This window comes from Carettochelys insculpta, chromosome 3, assembly GCF_033958435.1.
Source record: "Carettochelys insculpta isolate YL-2023 chromosome 3, ASM3395843v1, whole genome shotgun sequence".
NCBI lineage: Eukaryota > Metazoa > Chordata > Testudines > Carettochelyidae > Carettochelys > Carettochelys insculpta.
In genome coordinates this window covers 63647604-63654114 of record NC_134139.1, presented here as the reverse complement: position 1 = coordinate 63654114, position 6511 = coordinate 63647604, and the positions used below count along the sequence as shown (strand labels likewise).

Below are 6511 nucleotides of genomic sequence, written 5' to 3'. Positions count from 1 at the left end.
TTGGGTGGGGAAGTCCTGAGTTGGTGCTCTTGGAGTAGGTTGGAGATCACATGGGTGCTTTTGTGGTGGAGAGGACATTGGTGCTCTAGGGCTGCATGGGCTGACATCAGCTCTCAGGGGAAGGGGCCCATGTAGACATTTTTAAGGTGGGGGACCCATGTCCCTGTTCCTAGGGCGAAGGGACCTATGCTGGTGCCCTTGAGGGAACAATATTGGAACTCATGATAAGGGGGCCAATTTTGGTTGAACCTATTCCTGGGTGTTTCATCACACCCCATACTCTTCAAGATTAAACCTTTAACTCCTGGAGACACCGGGAACCCACTGGGAACTCTATCTCAGCAGAGGGGGAGACATGCTGGAGCTCTGGGGGCGGGGGGCTGTGCTCTCGGGATGGGGCCCTGCCTGCCTAATACCCTCGATGCTAGGAGCACTGGGTCCTAACGAGGGCGGGCTGGCGCGCTCCCCCGCCCCACAAGGGGCCCGTGTCGATGTCCCCGAGCTGAGCAAGGCCTGGGACGACGCTCTTCCCGCCCTACTCCTCAGTGTGCGAGCTTGGGTTGCTAGGTAACCGACAGTCCCCCTCCCCCCCCACTGTAAACAGCCCGAGGCAGCGAGCCGGTGACGCAGCACACCCCGCCCAGCTCAGCTGCTCCTCACGTTACATCATTCCCCGAGAAACGGTTATAAATACCTCGCTCTACTGCGCATGCGCAAGGGCGATCGCGGAGCATAGGCGTTAACGGGTACCGCGAGTGTCCTGGGAGTCTCTGCCCGTCATCAGCCACAGCTCCGCCCACCGAAAACACTAAAGCCTAACAGCCCTCGCCAGCCACCGTACTCCGACGTGGCTCGCAGCCGAACAGCGGTGGTGTGCCCCAGTGTCCCCGCCCCTCGGCTGCTATTTTTACTCCTTTGTTTCAGGCCCGCGCTGCTCAGTTACCGCCGCCCGTCAAGGGCGGACGGGACGGGACGGGACGGGATGACGCCATCCGTTTCCAGGAACGATGACATATCAACTGGAATGTTTACTGGGGTTTCGATTCCTTAAAGGGGCATGGCCCCGGTTTCTTCCCTCTCCCGCGGTCAAGGCTGGAGGCCGCGTTGTGTGGCGATTAAGGCGGGGTGACGCCGCGGGCGTGTTACGCAGCGTCTTATGTCAGTGCCACACGGGCAGTTTGCTTGCCCCCCTGTGCCTCAGTTTCCTCTTTCCGTGTTGACTGGCCCTGGAGCAGGCCGGCCGGCATCTTACTGAACCCCTCAGGCAGAGCCCACACTAGGACTCGTGTCAGAAGATGAGGCGGCCAGAGTCCGGCGTGAAACACTGGTTTAGTCGCCCAGTGCTGTGGTGTGCCTGAATTCTGGGTTTGCCTACAGAGTTGGGGAGAAGTTTCTAGTGCGTCCTGCTTCCCCAGGGGCCCCGTAACACGTGTCCCCTCCCACTCTGCTGCCTCCCTATTCTATTTAAGGTACTTATACAGACACTATTACCATAATATTTGAGGCATCACAGTCTTGATGTATTTGTTTTCACAATGTCCTGTATGGTAAGGAAGTGCTGTATTTCATTTTACAAATGGAAAACTAAGGCACAAACAGATTAAGTGACTTGGCTAAGATCATATTGAAAGTTGGTAGCATAGATAGGAAATGACCCAGGAATTCCAAGTCCCGGGCTAGTGTCTTAACCAGACCTTCCTTCTTGTTTCCTTCCAGTTAACTTCATGTTTTCCTTTTCTGTCCTCCTTCATGTTCTAACAGACACAAATCTTTATTTGGAAAGATTCCCTTTCTGTTTGCTTTGCAAGTGTCTCCCTGTGCTTCACCACCTTTTCCAATATCCCTCAGTTTCTCAGATCTCTTTGAAAGTCACACTCACTATGCCCCTTCTCTCAGACCCACTCAGCCATTCAAGGTCACACACCTCCATTTTCTCTGCCTTTCCTGTATCTCTGTTTTTTCAGCTCCCTAACTTCACCTGTCTTCTCTCTGCCTCTCCCAGATCCCCCACTTGCAAGTGCCCTCTCAAGTCTCTGCTTCTTGCCCTCAGTTTTCTCTCCAAGTGTCCCCTAAGTATTTGTCTCCCTCTTCTGGGCTGCATTTTTTGTCCCCAAGCTCTCTCTGTTACCTGTTCCCTCATCTGCCAAAGAGTCCCATATCTCCTCAAGTCTCCCTCCTGACAGTCCTTTCCTGTATCTGTCCCAGGGACCCTCTTCCCCAAGGTCTCATCTGTACCCGACTTCAAGTTTTCAAGGTCTCTTCAACCATACTTCTCCCCAGCTCCCTCATCTCTTAACCCTCCTGTTTCCAAAGCCTCTCATGGGGATTACCATAAAGAGGAAAAGTGAAACAGAGACAACAGACTAAGTAATAGTGATGTACAGACATACAGTGTAAGAGGCATAGCTAGGTGGAAAGAAAGGGATAAACAGATGGTTGATGCAGAATGACAGATAGACCAATGATAGACAGACACAGGTGATAGGTTAGTTAGATGGACAAACTGGTAATACTATTTTTTGTTCAAATATGTAATTCCTTTTATATGGTTTTATGTGTATGTTTCACTGCTGGGAATTTACTGTGACCATTTAGATTGGAACAGGCGAGATACAACCCTCAGGAGGGCTCCTTACCTGCCACAGCCCCAGGCTGCTGAATCCCTGTGCCTCTCAGGGCCATGAGCCCCTTGTGGGGGTGGGGGCGTGGGATTTTGCACAATGCCTGTGCCTTAAGTACGATCCTTCCTACTCCCATTGGCCAGTTTTCCAGACAGTGAGAGTGGTGAGGATTGTGCTGGTGGCAGGAGCAGTGTGAAATCTCAAACTCTCTGGCCCACCTGACACATACACAAGGGAGCTCACGGCACTGAGGCTCAGGGGCCCAGCAGCCTACTGCTTTGAGTGGCCTGGGGCTGTGTCAGGGTAGGAGCCTGTCTGAGGGTCCCACTGGGCTGCTGGCTGGGAGCTGCCTAGGTGAACACCTCGCAGCCCCAGCTAGCTTCTGGCACCCCATTTCCTCCCACACCCCAACTCCCTGCTCCAGGTTACCACCCCCTCCTGCCCTAGGTCACATCCCAAACTCTTTGCACCCCTCCCCCAGGTCAGAATCCTCTCCTGTACCCATACCCTCTTCACAGACCCTAAGCCCCAATTCCCTGTCCCATGTCACAACTCCCTTCTTCACTCAAACTGTCTCTCAGACCCCCATACTTTCTCCTGCACCCCAATCCCCTACCTGGAGCTCTCTTCTACATTAAACCTCTGTCCCAGACCCTACACCCTTTCATAGAAAAGTATGACCCTTGACCACTTACCAAAATCTGGCCCCTCCCCTACCAAAAATTATTGTTGACCCCTGAATTAAATAGTACATGAGAAGGAATCAGAGAATGAGGGATATTATGCTTAATAATATGTAGGAACTTGACTTCTTGAAAGTTGTTCTTATAGAGTCCTGTTTATTGAAAAGCAATACAGAAATATAATAAGCAGATAAACAAGGGTTTGGATAACTGGGAAGGGAGAGACGGCAGAAAGTTGCTTGATATATGATTTGTGCCATGGGGATGTAAATGAGAATTGGTCCAGAGGGAGTTTTAGATTACAACTGTCTTTTGTGGGCAGTTTGATTTTACATCTCTCTTGTAATGTATGTCATGTATCCAGGTATGATGACCATAGACTTGTCCAAAAATAATTAAAATGGAGGAGTCCAGAGTAAATTAAGTTTTACAGTATTAAACATGGGCCATCTTTATCCAAAGTTTCATCCTATGAATGTACTGGGATGATATCATGGATGTATTTGTCCAGTTTTATTTGTAATCACTCTGTTTGGGAGGCCAAGCTAACTAACACACTGAATTTTATGAGACTCTCCTTCCATCTTCCACCTCACTGAGTGGACTGGACAGTAACAAGAGGAGTCAATATAGTCTTTATGTATTTACTTATTTAGAGTAACACCTAGAAATTTCAGTCAGGAATGACCTGTTCTGCCACATGCTGTACATGTAAATTAGAGACAATTCCAACTCTGAAAGCTCTCAACCTTAGGTAATATCCTTTTATAGATATTTTTGTGTGATCATCTGTGAACAGTCTAATTTAAATTTATAAATCATTAACAAAATAAGGACTGTTTTTCTTTTGTGAATTTGTCTGTTAAAATGTATTTTGTAAATGTGTAGTTGAAAAACAGAAATACCACATATTCCAAAAAGTGCCATCAAGGAAATAATAAGTTGGTTCTACTTTGTCAGAGGGCTGTAATAAATCAAAGAAGAATAATTAGAACTCAGGGCTCTGCTACTTTCAAACTCCAGATATTGCCTATAGTAGGCTATCTTTGAATGGCGGCTGTGCTTTGAAATAAAGCCCCTCACTCACTTAAGGTCGAGATGATGCTGTGGCTTCATATTTAGATCATAGCTAGTAGATAAATCTAGAATGCAATTAGTCACCTATGACATGACTTCATATTTCTATTTAATTTAATAACAACAGTTGGTTCCTGAGGGGGCAAGTGAGATTTAGTTTATTAACAGAGTTTCTATGATAAGTGAACAGAAAGATTTGAAAGGGCTGAGAAGTGGGATGAAGGAAAAATACTCTGAAAGGAATGTACACTGTCTTAAGGATTTTAATACAGAGAAATGTAAGTCTTGTCTCATAATATTTTCAACGAGGATTTTATACATTAATATACAGACATACTTACAATCAATCTTATATATAATTTTGTGTGAATTGCTTTTACCAGTTTTTAAAGTATTTTACCAGTGCTGTCATTGCCACTGTTATCAGTTGTCTGCTTTTTTTAGCTCACTAGTGTTTTTTATTTATTTATTTGTTCGTTTTTAACCACAGTGGATTCCATTGAAACAATGGGTAGCACCTATATTCTAAGAAGAAAACTAGTATTATATGAAAAAAGTACATTCGTTTATAATCAGATGATAAATTTTGTTCATTATCTGTCTGCCGAGGTATGGTAAACTTTTATGTTAATGTTTGAATTTATAAAATCTGATTAGATAAATAAAAAAGAACAAGTAACTGCCTATTGTACACTATAAAAGAAATTCCACAGTTTAGAATTGAGACGTCCAGTGTTTCACAAATTTACAGTCCTTTCTTTTTTTAATAATTGACCAAATTCTGTTCTGACATCTGTTAGTGGGGTTATAAGTCAGAACAGAAGTTGGTACAGCAACTTAATTTTTCAAGGACTTCCTAGCTCCTGGCAATTGGTGCTCTCCCAATTCCCAGAAAGAGCGAAAATAGTTTAACAAACCCCACAGGATGTTTAAAAAATAAGAAATATTTAAAGAAGTAAAATTCATAAGACATTAAAGATCAGTTTTGAAATTTAATATAGTTAAAATGCCAGTTCATATGTCACTGCATAGCAACAAAAGCGGCTTATGTTTAGCAGGTATACACTAAGCTGCCCTCATTTAATGTTCTTTTCTCTAATGAATATCAGATGATCTTTTCCTCTTAACAGTAACTTTGTGTTCCAGTGAATCTGAATTTGATTGTTACTTATTCTCCTTTGTGTGTCATTATCATAACTTAATTACTTCATAAAGTGAAAGGGATTATTTTCCCCTAAACCTCCTGTCTTACCCCTCTCATGCCAGCAGGAGTAGAGAGTATTCAGAAACTGGCACCAAGGTGAGGCTCTCATACAAGGAGCTTGCTGTTTCTTTGTGACTCATTTGACATTAACATAATTATGTTGCAGAAGTCAAAGTGGTTTTCAAACTATGAGTAATGCACAATACTAAACAGTGCTTACAAGATGGCAAGACATAACAACTAGCTGAAGTAACCAACTGCTGATAACTGCTGAAGTAAGTTAGGGAATAAAAAAGTCTTACAGTCAAAGTATTCTTCTTTGGAATTCAGAGTCATTAACAGAAAAGAGACAGGCAGTGTATTTTGAAGAAAGATCTAGAACTCATAGCATACTGTAATCAGAATCAGATTGAGGTTGTGGCTATTGCACACAGGAAGTTTTACCTATATTTCTGTCTGCACTGATTGTTTTCAAGAAGTGACTATGTACACAGAGTTCATTACAGAATGCAAGTAATAAGCATCCGGTCAGCTGAAATAAAAAAGGATAAAAAACTGGAAAAATGAGGCCACCCCATAAATATTTTGAGTCAATAGTGAATGTGAGTTGACTGAAAGGAAGAAAATGTATAACAAGACACATTTGTTTTGTTTGTTTGCTTTGATTATACATTTTTGAATAAGTACAAGCTTAGCTCTAGTACAGAGGATAATCTTTGTAGTAAAAAATGTAACTCAAATGTTTATTATAAATAAATACTAAAGTGGTCTCTGCTAAATAAATTAAATTTCAAGGAACATTTTAAAAAGTGGTCCCTATCTCATTCAACTCTTCTCTGCTTAAAATAAGATACCTGAAGCAAATGTTCAAAGATTATTGAAAAACAATCTTGACTAGTTTTTTCTATTGATTTTTCATAACTTAC

General features: G+C 43.5%; 1 protein-coding gene across 1 annotated transcript in view; it reads left to right on the top strand.

Moving 5' to 3' along the window:
- The first annotated feature begins 4546 nt into the window (after nucleotides 1–4546).
- Nucleotides 4547–6511, top strand: part of ATF3 (activating transcription factor 3) — a 37529-nt gene continuing 35564 nt past the window's right edge. Inside the window, exon 1 of the mRNA XM_074990002.1 lies at nucleotides 4547–4659. The gene's annotated coding sequence lies outside the window, so the exon portion shown is untranslated. The remainder of the gene's footprint in view (nucleotides 4660–6511) is intronic.